Below are 14263 nucleotides of genomic sequence, written 5' to 3' on the forward strand. Positions count from 1 at the left end.
AAAAATTACAACTGCCCGGATGGAGGTTGTGAAAACCACAATAGCTTTGACAATCTTGAAGGTAATGATTTTGTATTAGAGTGTACTGGCCAGATCAAAAGAAATGGCAATTTATTTTGTCTGTAGCCCCTTCAACATAGAAAAATGTCTCAAAGTCCTCAACAGAGGCAGAAACTGAACAAAAATCTTCACTAGGCCAAAAGAAGGATAATGGTAGTTACAAAATATACCATGAACTATAATGTTCTTGCTAAGTACACAGTACACATTTAAACCAACAGTCCAACTGTGGTCAGACACACCACACTCCGAAACCAAGAGGCAGATGCCACCCAATAGAGCTCTCATCAAATTCCCTCAGATGCCTGTCATACTGTGCAGCAACTGGTCTCACTGAAACTCAGGGTTTCCACACAAACTCCACTCTCGAAAAACGCACCGGAGAATCCTCTCCCAATTTACACTTTTACTCTGATGCCTTCACCAAGGATCCACTGCCATGATTTCAATCTCTTTCCAATATTCCTATTCCTTGGATTGCTATGTGCATTCAAGCATCCACACTTTCCCCCTGGTACCCAGAACAATACTGCTTCACAGGCTGTATTAAGATGTCACCAAACTTTTGACTTACCTCGTATGTCTGGTCTCTCAAGTTAAATTTGGGTCTTGCAGTTGTCTCTTGAACTCCGTGCACTTCCTCTGCTTTTGGCTTTAACTTCACCCAACAGGACGTTGTCCAACTTCTTGTTCTTTGTACTTTCAATTTAATGGTCTTCCTGGGACATACTTTCTCTGGTTTCTGGACTCTTGGGAAGTCTGCTCCTGCAGCTCCCTTGTCCTGTCCAGCTTCTACTGAGTCCAGCTTTACTCAAAAATTCTTTGTAACCTTGGGTGGCCCCCTGGTTGCTAAGCAACAACCTTGCTTCCCTTTAAACCCTGTTCATTTCCATGTCATAAAGTAGGAGAAATAAATGGTCTTTATGATAAAGCTGGAAACTCAATTTGGATGGTTTTGAATAGACTGCTTCAACCTGAGACTGTGTCCGAGGATGGTTGGTAAATTCAGTGGTTCCAACTTTTATTCTACCACTTCGGCATCAAAGTTCAGCATTGATTAGCTGTGTTGACTGGCAGTTTGTAGTGACTAGAAGTATTGAACAGAGACTTTTAAAGCTTCTAGATTATCTTCACCTTCATCCATAATTATTCCTCCAGGAGGTCTCTGTATTACAGATGTCAGTCTTCAGCCAATTCAATTCACTCCATGTGATATCAAAAAACAGCCAAAGGCACTTCACACTGCAACGGCTATGAGCCCTGACAATATTCTAACAACAGTACTGAAGACTTGTGCTTAACAGTTTGTTGTGTCCCTAGCCAAGCTGTTTCAGTACAAGTACAGCACTGGCGTCTGCCTGACAATGTGGAAAATTGCCCAGGTATGCCCTGCACCCAAAAAGCAGGACAAATCCAATCTTGCCTTAACTACCAATCCAACTCTACTCTCAATCATCAATAAAGTGACAGAAGAAGTTGTCAACATTTCTATCAAGCAGCATTTACTCAGAAACAACCTGCTTACAATTTGGGTTCCACCAAGGTTACTCAGCTCCTGATCTCACTGGAGCCTTGATTCAAACATGGGTAAAACAGCTGAACTCCAGAGGTGAGGCGAGAGTGACTGCCCTTGACATCAAGGCCACATTTGACAAAGTGTGGCGCTAAGGAGCCTGAGCAAAACGTGAGTCAATGGGAATCATGGAGGAAACGCTCTGCTGGGGGGAGTCATAACTAGCACAAAGTAAGATGGCCATGGTTGTTGGAGGTCAGTCATCGCAGCTACAGGAGGTCTTCAGAGGAGTGTCCTTGACTCGAGCATCTTCAGCTGCTGCATCAATGATCTTTCTTCTACAATAAGGTCAGAAATGTGGATGTTGGTTGATGATTGCACAATATTGAAAACCATTCGCGACTCCTCAGATAATGAAGCAGCCCATGTCGACCTCGACAATAGCCAGGGATAGACTGACAGGTAGCAAGTAACATTTGCCTGACACAATTCCAGGCAATTACCATCACCAAAAAGAGAGAATCTAACCATTACCCTTTGACATGCATTGGCATTACCATAATTGAATTACCCACTATCAACATCCTGAGGGTTACCATTGACCAAAAACTGAACTGGACTAGCCATATAAATACTGTGGCTTCAAGAGCAGCTCAGAGGCTAGAAATCCTGCAGCGAGTAACTCACTTCCTGACTCCCAAAGCCTGACCACCATGTACAAGGCTCGAGTGTAATGGGATACTCTCCCCTTACATTAATGAGTGCAGTTCCAACAACATTCAAGAAGCTTGACACCATCCAGGATAAAGCAGCCCACTTGATTAGCACCCGTTCCACACACATTCGCTCCCTTCACCACCGATGCACAGTTGCAGCAGTGTACACCATCTGTAAGATGCATTACCAGAACTCTTCAGGCAACCTCGACAACACCTTCCAAACCCACAACCACTACTACCTAGAAGGACAAAGACATCAGGCAGCAGATACATGGGAACTCCACCTCCTGGAAGTTCCCTTACAAGCTACTCACCAACCTGATTTGGAAATATATCACCATTCCTTCACGGTCACTGATTCAAAATCCCTCCCTCACAGCACTGAGAGTGTAGCTGCACCACAGGGCCTGCAGGCAGGTCACTATCACCGTCTCGAGGGCAGTTAGGGGGGTGCGCAATGAACGAAGGCCTAGCTAGAGAAACCCACATCCCTTCACTGAATAAAAAAAAACAATATTCATGGAATACTTACCTTGCTCGGTTTTCTGCTCATCTGTAACATCTGCACATTTATTAAATTTCATCTGCCCCAACCCATTGCTTCAGATTTAACTATTACATTTGGTGTTCTGCAAATTCAACTAGTATGCACTGAGTGTCCAGATACATCATTTACCAATTGAAACCAAAACAGATCCCTTGGGCATACGCCAGCACTAACCATTCCCCTGATAAAACATTTCTAACATGTAGATACAGAGTCATAGAATGGTTACAGTGCAAGAGGCCACTCAGCCTGTCAGGTCCTTCCATCTCTGTGCAATGTAGCTAGTCAAACTCTGCAAATTTCTCTTCAGCTGCGTATCCAATTCCCCATTGAAAGTCACAATTGAATCAACGACCATCACATGTTCTGGCAGTGCATTCCAAACCCTTACCACTCTCTGCAAAGACTGCCTCATGTTGCCTTGGACTCTTTTGCCAATCACATTAATTAAATCAGTTGTCCTCTGGTCCTTTGCCCCTCCACCAAACAGAACAGCTTCTCGCTATCTGCTCTGACTTGACCCCTCAAGATTTGGAACACCTCTGTCAAATCTCCTCTCAATTTTCTCTTCTCTATGGAGATTAGCCGCAACTCCTCTAATCTGCCTCATAACCGAATCCTTCATCCGTGGAACTATTCTCACAATTTTTTTCTGCACTCTTCTCTCCTCTTTCCAAAAGTACAGTGCCCAAATTGAACACAAAACTCAAGTTGAGGCCAAAACAATGTTTTATTGGAGCTCATCATAATTTCCTTGTTTTTATACCCTATGCCTCTATTTATAGAAAGCCCAGGATCCCATATGCCCAGCCACCCTCAATAATGTGTATATATTTATCCCCAGGTCTATTGGCCCTATTTAGAATTATTTGTAAAAACTTTCCCATCATAAGGTTAAACAGACTGCAGGCTTTATTCTTACACCCATTTTCCCTTCCTATACTTCCGAAAATGTATTCAGTATACCCGTGCATTATTCTGAAACTCCGCTGCTTTCAATGTTTATGCAGTAACCTTTGATATGAAATTTTGTGAAATGCAACATATTGCTGGGTTTTCCAAGTCCACCAGTGAAGGAGTTTGGTCAGATGACATATTCCACTTCTAAATCCATGTTAGCTCCTGTCAACTCTGTTTTCTGGAGGTTGTCCTCAAGGTTAATCCTGATAACCTATTCCATTATTAACACCTTCCATTATAAAAGCAAGGCTAATATTTCTGTGGTTGGTTGGGTTGGCTTTGCTTCACATTTCAGAAAATATGCAGCAACTTACCTCAAAGTGCTTCAGGAATGTAGGTCCAGGGGACACAAATGGAAATAAAGAAACATTTTTACTGACATCAGGAAACTTGCTAGTCAACTCAACAGCCACAGGCTATGCAGTCCTAGCCCTGCTTTGAGGTTGCTGTTGTAACTGGAGAAGTGGCAGATGTTGACCACAGCCTCTTTAGTGAAGCAAAGTTGGCTCAGGCAATGGTTCTTGCTGAAGAGATTTGCTCACTAAAGATATGCAACAGATAAGTTTTCCTGCTGAGTGCACTTCTCCAATTCCACCTCCCTCTTCTAGTATAGTGTCCTGCTCAACATGGCCGAGGACCTTCCCAGATTCTTTTACCAATGTCTGGAAGCAACCACTTTCAGCCTAAGCTTTTAAATCAACAAAAAGGTACTTCAGCACCAGCAGACTATTCGTTGCAGGCTATTTAAACTTTAGGCAACTGTAGGAAAGCTGCAAAAGAGTCCAATTGCAACAGCAGCCAGAAGAAATAATTCAGCAACTAACTTGAAAGAAGGTCATTATACCTTTAAGTGGTGGCGGAATGTCCTCCATTTAAAAAAATATTCATTTACAGGTCGTGGCTTGGTCAGCATTTATTGTCCATCCCCAATTATCTGGAGAAGGTGGTAGAAAATTGCCATCTTGGACTGCTGCAGTCCATGTGATGTAGGTACACCCAAAGTACTGTTAGAGAGGGAGCTTCAGGACAGCACGGTGGCCTAGTGGTTAGCACAGCTGCCTCACGGCGCTGAGGTCCCAGGTTCGATCCCGGCTCTGGTTCACTGTCCGTGTGGAGTTTGCACATTCTCCCCGTGTCTGCGTGGGTTTTGCCCCCACAACCCAAAATAAAATGTGCAGAGTAGGTGGATTGGCCACACTAAATTGCCCCTTAATTGGAAAAAATAATTGGGTAATCTAAATTTTAAAAAAGAGAGGGAGCTTCATCCAGCAACAGTGAAGGAACAGCGATATATTTCCAAGTCAGGGTGGTGGGTGGTTTGGAGGGGAACTTCCAATTGGTGGTGTTCCTACGTCTCTGTGGTCCTTGTCCTTCTCGAAGGTAGTGGTTGTCCGTTTGGAAGGTGCTGTTTGAGGAGGCTTGGTGAGTACCTGCAGTGCATCTTGTAGATGGCACATATTGCTGCCATTGTGCACCGATGGTGAAGGGAGTGACTCAAGCGCACTGCCTTGTCCTGGATGATGTTGAGCTTCCTCAGTGTTGTTGGACCCGTACCCATCCAGGCAAGTGGAGAGTATTCCATCACACTCCTGATGTGCCTTGTAGAGAGTGGACAAGGTTTGGGGAATCAGGTGAGTTACCCGCCACAGGATTCAGAGTCCTGAACAGCTATTGTAGCCATGGCATTTATATGACTAGTCCAATTCAGTTCCCGGTCAATGGTAACCCCAGGATGTTGACAGCAGGGGATTCAGCGATGTTAATGCCATTGAACGTCAAGGGGTGATGATTAGATTGTTTCTCATATGAAATCATCATTGCCTGGCTTTTGTGTGCCACAAATATTACTTGTCGCTTATCAGACAAAGGCTGGATATTGTCCAGGTCTTGCAGCATTAGGACATGGACTGCGGGGTTGTGAATTATGTTCAACATTGTGCAATCATCAGCATACATCCCCATGTTTGAGGTGATTGAGGCAAGGTCGTAGATGAAGCACCTGAAGATTCTTGGGCAGAGGGCACTATCCTCAGGAACTCCTGCAGTGATGTCCAGGGGCTGAGATGATTGACCTCCAACAACCATAGCCGTCTTCTTTTGTGTTAAGTAAGACTCTGACCTGCAGAGATTTTCCCCGATTCCCATTTACTCCAGTTTTGCAAGGGCTCCTTGAAGCCACACTTTTTTTTATTAAATTACAGGATGTGGACGTCGCTGGTTAGGCCAGCATTTAGTGCACATCACTAGTTGCCCTTCAGAAGATGGCGGTGAGCTGCCTTCTTGAACCGCTGCATTCCTTGAAGTGTAGGTACACTGACAGTGCTGTTAGGACGGAGGGAGTTCCAGGATGTTGCCCCAGCAACAGTGAAGGAATGGCAATATATTTCCAAGTCAGGGAGGTGAGTAACTTGGGAGGGGAACCTCCAGGTGGTGAGGTTCACAGGCATCTGCTGGTTTTGTCCTAAATGGTAGCGGTCATGAGTTTGGAAGGTGCTGTCTAAGGAACCTTGGTGAGTTGCTGCAGTGCATCTTGTAGATGGTACCCGGCTGCCACTATTCATCGGTGGTGGAGGGACTGAATGTTTGAGGAAGGGGGCGCAATCAACCGGGCTGCTTTTCTTGTGTTGTTGGAGCTGCATTCATCCAGGCAAGTGGAGAGTATTCCCATACACTCCTGGACTTGCCTTGTAGCTTGTGGACAGGCTTTGAGTGTTAGACGTTTAGCTGCTGTAGTATAAAGAGTCAAAGGTTTTGCTGCTTTTCCACAAAACACCTTTTAATTCATTCAACAGACTTTGCACAAAACTTTTAACATCACATCACCTGACACACAGGCCACCTGAAGCCCCTTTACATAATCAGTGTCAATTATTGGATGCTCAACATAAATGTGAGAACTAATTGGAATGTCTCTTAACCCATTACTTAACAGAGTGGGGGGGGACGGCGCAGGAGGCGAGTTACTCATTGTCGGATTTCTAGCCTTTGACCTGCCCTAGTAGCCACAGTATTAATATGGCTAGTCCAGGCCAATTTATGATCAATAGTAACCCCCCCTCCAGGATGTTGATTGTGGGGGAATTCAGCGATGGTAATGCCATTGAATGTCAAGGGGCGATGGTAATGCCATTGAATGTCAAGGGGCAATGGTCATTGCCTGCCGCTTGTGTGGTGCGAATATGGCCTGGATATCAATTGCAGTCACTCTCACCTCACACTTGAGTTCATCTGCTTTGTCCATATTTGAACCAAGGCTGTAATGAGGTCAAGAGCTGAGTGGCCCTGGCAGAACCCAAACTGAACGTCAATGAGCAGGTCATTACTAAACAAGCACTACTTAATAGCATTGTCGATGACCCTTTCCATCACCTTATTGATGATCAAGAGTAGACTGATGGGCGGTAGCTGGCCAGATTGGATTTGTCCTGCCTTTGTGTACACACTTGGGAAATCTTCCGCATTGCCGGGTAGATGCCGATTTTGTAGCTGTACTGAAACAGCTTACTTAGGGGCGCCAGAAGTTCTTGGGGCACAAATCCTCAGTACTATTGTTGCAATTCTGTCAGGGTCCATATTTTTTGCACTATCCAGTGCCTTCAGCCATTTCTTGGTATCATTTAGAGTGAATCGAGTTTGCTGAAGACTGGCACTGATGATGCTAGGGTCCGTCGGAGGAGGCAGAGGTGGATTATCCACTCAGTGCTTTTGGCTTCATGCAATCAATTAAAAAAAAAAAAATTTAGCATACCTAATTATTTTTTTCCAATTAAGGGGCAATTTAGCATGGCCAATCCACCTACCCTGCACATCTTTGGGTTGTGGGGGTGAAACCCACGCAGACACGGGGAGAATGTGCAAACTCCACACGAACAGTGACCCAGGGCCGGGATTCGAACCCGGGTCCTCAGTGCCGTAGGCAGCAATGCTAACCACTGTGCCACCGTGCTGCCCGGCTTCATGCAATCATGACGTTTCATATCATTTGCAACCATGCAAGATTATGATTGGTGTGTGGCATTCAAAAACGGCAACAAAGGTGGCTAATCTGGGTTGCTTACTGACACCACAATTGGCCAATCTACAACCTACTGGCAGTCGTTAAGTGCATGGGCATGTACGTAAACACCTTTTCCAAATGGCATTTTTTGTCAGAGGTCGGTGCCAGTATCTCGGATGCCACTTTGGAATATTAGGTGGCTGTTTAGTTCCAAAAGCATGGACTTACAGAACCCAATTTCCCCCTGGTTATGACCACAGCACCTGTTAATTGCCGAACAAGCTAAATCCCAGACTTGATGTACGGACCATAACCTTCCATTTTCTATTCTGAAAACGAGAAGAAACCTCCTGCTCTCGGTAGGATAGAATTCCCGTACCACTTTTGGGATTAAAAAATTGAAAGATTAACAATAAGAAAAGAAAACATAAACACACAACATTTTCTGTGCAGTTAAAGTAGTCTTACAATCCATCCCCCCTGAAAAAAACCCTACTTTGTCAGACCCACAAAAAAGCAAATTACTGTGGATGCTGGAATCCAAAACACAAACAGAAAACACTGGACAAGCTCAGCAGGTCTGACAGCATCTGTGGAGTGAGAAGGGAGCTAACGGCTCGAGTCTGCTGACTGTCAAAGCTAGAGAGAACTAGAAATAGAGTCAGATTTATACTGTAGTAGGGGGGCATGGAGCAGAGGGGCTGGATAAGGGGCCAGTGATAGGTGGAGACTGACAAAGATGTGGAGGACAGAAGACAAAAAAAATGTAAATGAGGGTGGTAAGGCTAAGAAGGGTGCTAATAGTGGCACCTAAAGAGATTAGAATGTGTGAATAGCAGAACAAAGGTGAGCAGTGTGTCAAAGGGCACTTTGGAACAAATGGCATAAGTAGAGTGGGGGGAGGGGCGAACAATGGTGAGGGAAAAAAAGATCAATGGAAGTTGTTGAAATAAATTGATAGAAATAAAAATGGGTTGAAGGTGGAGGTGAGAGTTCACAGTCTGAAGTTGTTAAACGCAAAAAGTCCAGAAGGCTGTAAGGTGCCTAATCGGAAGATGAGATGATGTTCCTCCAATTTGCGCTCGGCTTCACTGGAACACTGCAGCAGGGCAAGGATGAAGATGTGGACGCGAGAGCAGGACAGCGAGTTGAAATGGCAAGTGGCAGGAAAGTCTGGGTCCTACTTGCAGACAGACCAGAGATGTTCTGCAAAGCGGTTACCCGGCCTGTGTTTAGTTTCTCAAGTGCAGAGCAGACCGCATTGGGAGCAGCAAATGCAATAGACCAGATACATGTGAAAGGTGGAGGTGCATGTGAAACGCTGTCTCACTTGAAAAGAGTGTTTAGGGCCGAGATGGTGAACAGGGAGGTGGAAAAAGGGACAGGTGTTACACCTTCTGCGATTGCATGGGAAGGTGCTGTGGGAAGAGGGTGAGGTGTTGGGGGGTGATGGAAGAGTGGACCAGGGTATCCTGGAGGGAAAGTTCCCGGCGCAATGCAGACAGCGGGACTGAGGGGAAGATGTGTTTGGTGGTGGAATCATGCTGGAGTTGGTGGAACTGGTGGAGGACGATTCTTTGAATGCAGACGCTGGTGGGATGAAATGCGAGGACAAGGGGAGCCCTATTCTGCTACTGGAAGAGAGGAGAGGGGGTGAGGGCAGAGATGCAGGAGATGGGTTGTACATGGTTGAGGGCCCCGTCAACCACTGTCCATGTGAGCCATGATTAAGGAAGAATTAAGACATGCCAGCAGCACCATTTTGGAAAGTGGCATCATAAGAACATAAGAAATAGGAGCAGGAGTAGGCCATCTGGCCCCTAAAGCCTGCTCCGCCATTCAATGAGATCATGGCTGATCTTTTGTGGACTCAGCTCCACTTTCCGGCCCGAACACCATAACCCTTAATCCCTTTTTTCTTAAAAAACTATCTATCTTTACCTTAAAAACATTTAATGAAGGAGCCTCAACTGCTTCACTGGGCAAGGAATTCCATAGATTCACAACCCTTTGGGTGAAGAAGTTCCTCCTAAACGCAGTCCTAAATCTACTTCCCCTTATTTTGAGGCTATGCCCCCTAGTTCTGCTTTCACCCGCCAGTGGAAACAACCTGCCCGCATCTATCCCATCTATTCCCTTCATAATTTTAAATGTTTCTATAAGATCCCCCCTCATCCTTCTAAATTCCAACGAGTACAGTCCCAGTCTACTCAACCTCTCCTCATAATCCAACTCCTTCAACTCTGGGATTAACCTCGTGAATCTCCTCTGCACACCCTCCAGTGCCAGTACATCCTTTCTCAAGTAAGGAGACCAAAACTGAACACAATACTCCAGGTGTGGCCTCACTAACACCATATACAATTGCAGCATAACCTCCCTAGTCTTAAACTCCATCCCTCCAGCAATGAAGGACAAAATTCCATTTGCCTTCTTAATCACCTGTTGCACCTGTAAATCAACTTTCTGTGACTCATGCACTAGCACACCCTGGTCTCTCTGCACAGCAGCATACGTTAATATTTTATTGTTTAAATAATAATCCCGTTTGCTGTTATTCCTACCAAAATGGATAACCTCACATTTGTCAACATTGTATTCCATTTGCCAGACCCTAGCCCATTCACTTAACCTATCCAAATCCCTCTGCAGACTTCCAGTATCCTCTGCACTTTTTGCTTTACCACTCATCTTAGTGTCATCTGAAAACTTGGACACATTGCCCTTGGTCCCCAACTCTAAATCATCTATGTAGATTGTGAACAATTGTGGGCCTAACACGGATCCCTGAGGGACACCACTAGCTACTGATCGCCAACCAGAGAAGCACCCATTAATCCCCACTCTTTGCTTTCTATTAATTAACCAATCCTCTATCCATGCTACTACTTTACCCTTAATGCCATGCATCTTTATCTTATGCAGCAGCCTTTTGTGTGGCACCTTGTCAAAAGCTTTTCGGAAATCCAGATATACCACATCCATTGGCTCTCCGTTATCTACTGCACTGGTAATGTCCTCAAAAAATTCCACTAAATTAGTTAGGCACGACCTGCCCTTTATGAACCCATGCTGCGTCTGCCCAATGGGACAATTTCTATCCAGATGCCTCGCTATTTCTTCCTTGATGATAGATTCCAGCATCTTCCCTACTACCGACGTTAAGCTCACTGGCCTATAATTTCCTGCTCTCTGCCTACCTCCTTTTTTAAACAGTGGTGTCACGTTTGCTAATTTCCAATCCGCCGGGACCACCCCAGAGTCTAGTGAATTTTGGTAAATCATCACTAGTGCATCTGCAATTTCCCTAGCCATCTCTTTTAGCACTCCGGGATGCATTCCATCAGGGCCAGGAGACTTGTCTACCTTTAGCCCCATTAGCTTGCCCATCACTACCTCCTTAGGTGATAACAATCCTCTCAAGGTCATCACCTGTCATAACCTCATTTCTATCAGTCACTGGCATGTTATTTGTGTCTTCCACTGTGAAGACCGACCCAAAAAACCTGTTCAGTTCCTCAGCCATTTCCTCATCTCCCATTATTAAAACTCCCTTCTCATCCTCTAAACGACCAATATTTACCTTAGCCACTCTTTTTTGCTTTATATATTTGTAAAAACTTTTGCTGTCTGCTTTTATATTCTAAGCAAGTTTACTCTCATACTCTATCTTACTCTACTTTATAGCTTTTTTAGTAGCTTTCTGTTGCCCCCTAAAGATTTCCCAGTCCTCTAGTCTCCCACCAATCTTTGCCACTTTGTATGCTCTTTCCTTCAATTTGATACTCTCCCTTATTTCCTTAGATATCCACGGTCGATTTTACCTCTTTCTACCGTCCTTCCTTTTTGTGGGTATAAACCTTTGCTGAGCACTGTGAAAAATCGCTTGGAAGGTTCTCCACTGTTCCTCAACTGTTCCACCATAAAGTATTTGCCATAAGAACAGTTGCGATGAAGGAGAACGAGTATGTGGGGTATAGTTGAGATAGCTGTGGGAGTCAGTGGGTTTGTAATGGATATTAGTGGAGAGTCTATCCCCAGAAATTGAAAAAGAAAGGGAAGGGTAGTGTCGGAGATGGAGCATGTGATGCTGATAGAGGAGTGGAAATCGGAAGCGAAAATAATAAAACTTTCCATGTCTAGACGGGAACATGAAGCGGCACCGAAATAGTTGTTGATGTACCGATTAAAGAGTTGTTGAAGGGGCTGGATAAGTCTCTCTTAAAAATGTTCAACTATAAAAATGCAGTAATATTACCCAAGACAAAACTGCTGTTGCTGAAGGAAAGGTATAACTCATGACCTCTCAAACTCAATTCCACTCTGCTGTGGACTTCAGGAAGCGTAGCACAACACACCCCCACATCTATATCAATGGCTCCGAAGTGAAGATGGTCGATAGCTTTAAGTTCCTGGGGTCTCCATCCCCAACTGTCTGTCCTGATCCACTCACATTGATGCAACAGTCAAGAAAACCCAACAACGTCTCTACTTCCTACGGAAGCTTAGGAAATTCGGCATGTTTGCATCGACTCTCACAAACCTCTTCAAGATGTGCCACAGAGAGCATCCTATCTGGCTCATCACAGCTTGGTATGGCAACTGCTCGGCCCAAGATAGCAAGAAGCTGCAGAGTATGGTGAACTCAGCCCAAAACATCACACAAGTTTGCCACCCTCCCATTGATTCAGTCTACACCTCCCGCTGCCTCAGTAACACAGACAGCATTGTCAGAGACCCCTCACGCCCAGGCATTGCCCTCTTCCAGACCCTTGCATCAGGCTTAAGATATGGAAGTCTAAAGACCCACCCATCCAGATATAGGAACTGCTTCTTCCCCAAAGCTACTAAACACCTCAATGACTCTCCCTCAAAATGATCTGTTCCCTGTAAGAACACTATTCATGGTGTCCTATGCTGCTCTTGCTCATGTATTTGCTTTGTTTGGCCACTGATCCACACTGTAACGAATCACTATTTGTTGATGTACTTTGTCAATTATTCTTTCGGTCTACTGTGTACATACTCTGTACGTTCCCCTTGGCCGCAGAAAAATACTTTCCACTGTACTTCAGAACATGTGACAATAAAGCAATCAATCAAATCCTAAAAGCTTCAGAAAGAAAACGGCTTTCCGATACCCAAAACTTTTCTGGTTTCTGGATGGCTACTTGAGACTTTGCAACTTCTCAGCACAAAGCGGTTTCTAGGATGTCTTCCCCATATACAGCCAATCCAAATTCAGCTCAACATCTCTCCTTAAATAACCTTTCCCCCTTTCATCCCTGATTCTATTTCTCTCAGCACTTCTTTGCCCTCAACTTTTCCAAAATGTAAAAATCCGTCATATTTTCCATTGTGCCCCATTTTCGGGTCAAATAATATTTAATAACCTTCCTTATTACTTCTGCAAGATATAAATGTTCCTCGTTTTCCATTGAAATTTAACAGTTGAAACTCTAATTTTTCACCTATCTTCTAATGCAAATTTCTAAACCACTTATTTACTTATAAATCCACATTTTGTTTTCCAAATTTAGAGTACCCAATTCATTTTTTTCAATTGAGGGGCAATTTAGCATGACCAAACAGCTACCCTGCTCACCTTTGGGTTGTGGGGGTGAAACCCACGCAAACACCGGGAGAATGTGCAAACGCCACACGGACAGTGACTCAGGGCCGGGATCGAACCTGGGTAGTGCCATGAGGCAGCAGTGCTAACCACTGCGCCACCATGCTGCCCGTAAATGCACATTACAATAGCTTTATTACAAATTTGTGCAATTAGCACTTCTCCTTTTTATCTCTGAACTCTCCAGAAAAACTGTCGCCATTAACCTTTCCCCAGCTTAAATAAAGCATTTACACACACAGGCAGACATACAGCTTTCTTTATAGAGTAACAAAATATTTCCCCAAAAATATTTTAAAAATAACATATCCATCCTTACACTCCCATTATAGTCATGAGGTCAAACACTCTAAGAGATAAGGTGAAAAGCAGAAAGGTAGTGCTTAGATGATGTCAAGCATGTGGATTATAGAAAAAGATTAAGTAAGGCAAGAAGAGGGGCAGCACAGTGGCGCAGTGGTTAGCACTGCTGCCTCACAGCGCTGAGGTCACAGGCTCGATCACACCTCCGGGTCACTCTCCGTGTGGAATTTGCACATTCTCCCCGTGTTTGTGTGGGTTTCGTCTCCACAATCCAAAGATGTGCTGGGTAGGTGGATTGGCCACCCTAAATTGCCCCTTAATTGGCAAAAATGAATTGGGTGCTCTAAATTTATTTTTTTTAACAGGCAAGACGACCCACAATTCACAAATTCATGGAAAGAATGAGTTAAAAATAAAGTTTCACAATTAACCTCAGACCAGTATCCAAAATCTTTGAAATAAAAGGTTCAGCATACACAGGATATCCTTGATCAGATGATCAATAGAAGGACAAGACAAATCATTTGGGAAA

General features: G+C 44.4%; 1 protein-coding gene across 7 annotated transcripts in view; it reads right to left on the reverse strand.

The window, feature by feature from the left end:
• The window catches only part of sipa1l1 (signal-induced proliferation-associated 1 like 1), a 483945-nt gene that overhangs the window by 133143 nt on the left and 336539 nt on the right, over nucleotides 1-14263 (reverse strand). The gene's annotated exons all lie outside the window — the stretch shown is intronic.

Source organism: Scyliorhinus canicula, chromosome 2, assembly GCF_902713615.1.
Source record: "Scyliorhinus canicula chromosome 2, sScyCan1.1, whole genome shotgun sequence".
In the NCBI taxonomy this organism is placed as follows: domain Eukaryota; kingdom Metazoa; phylum Chordata; class Chondrichthyes; order Carcharhiniformes; family Scyliorhinidae; genus Scyliorhinus; species Scyliorhinus canicula.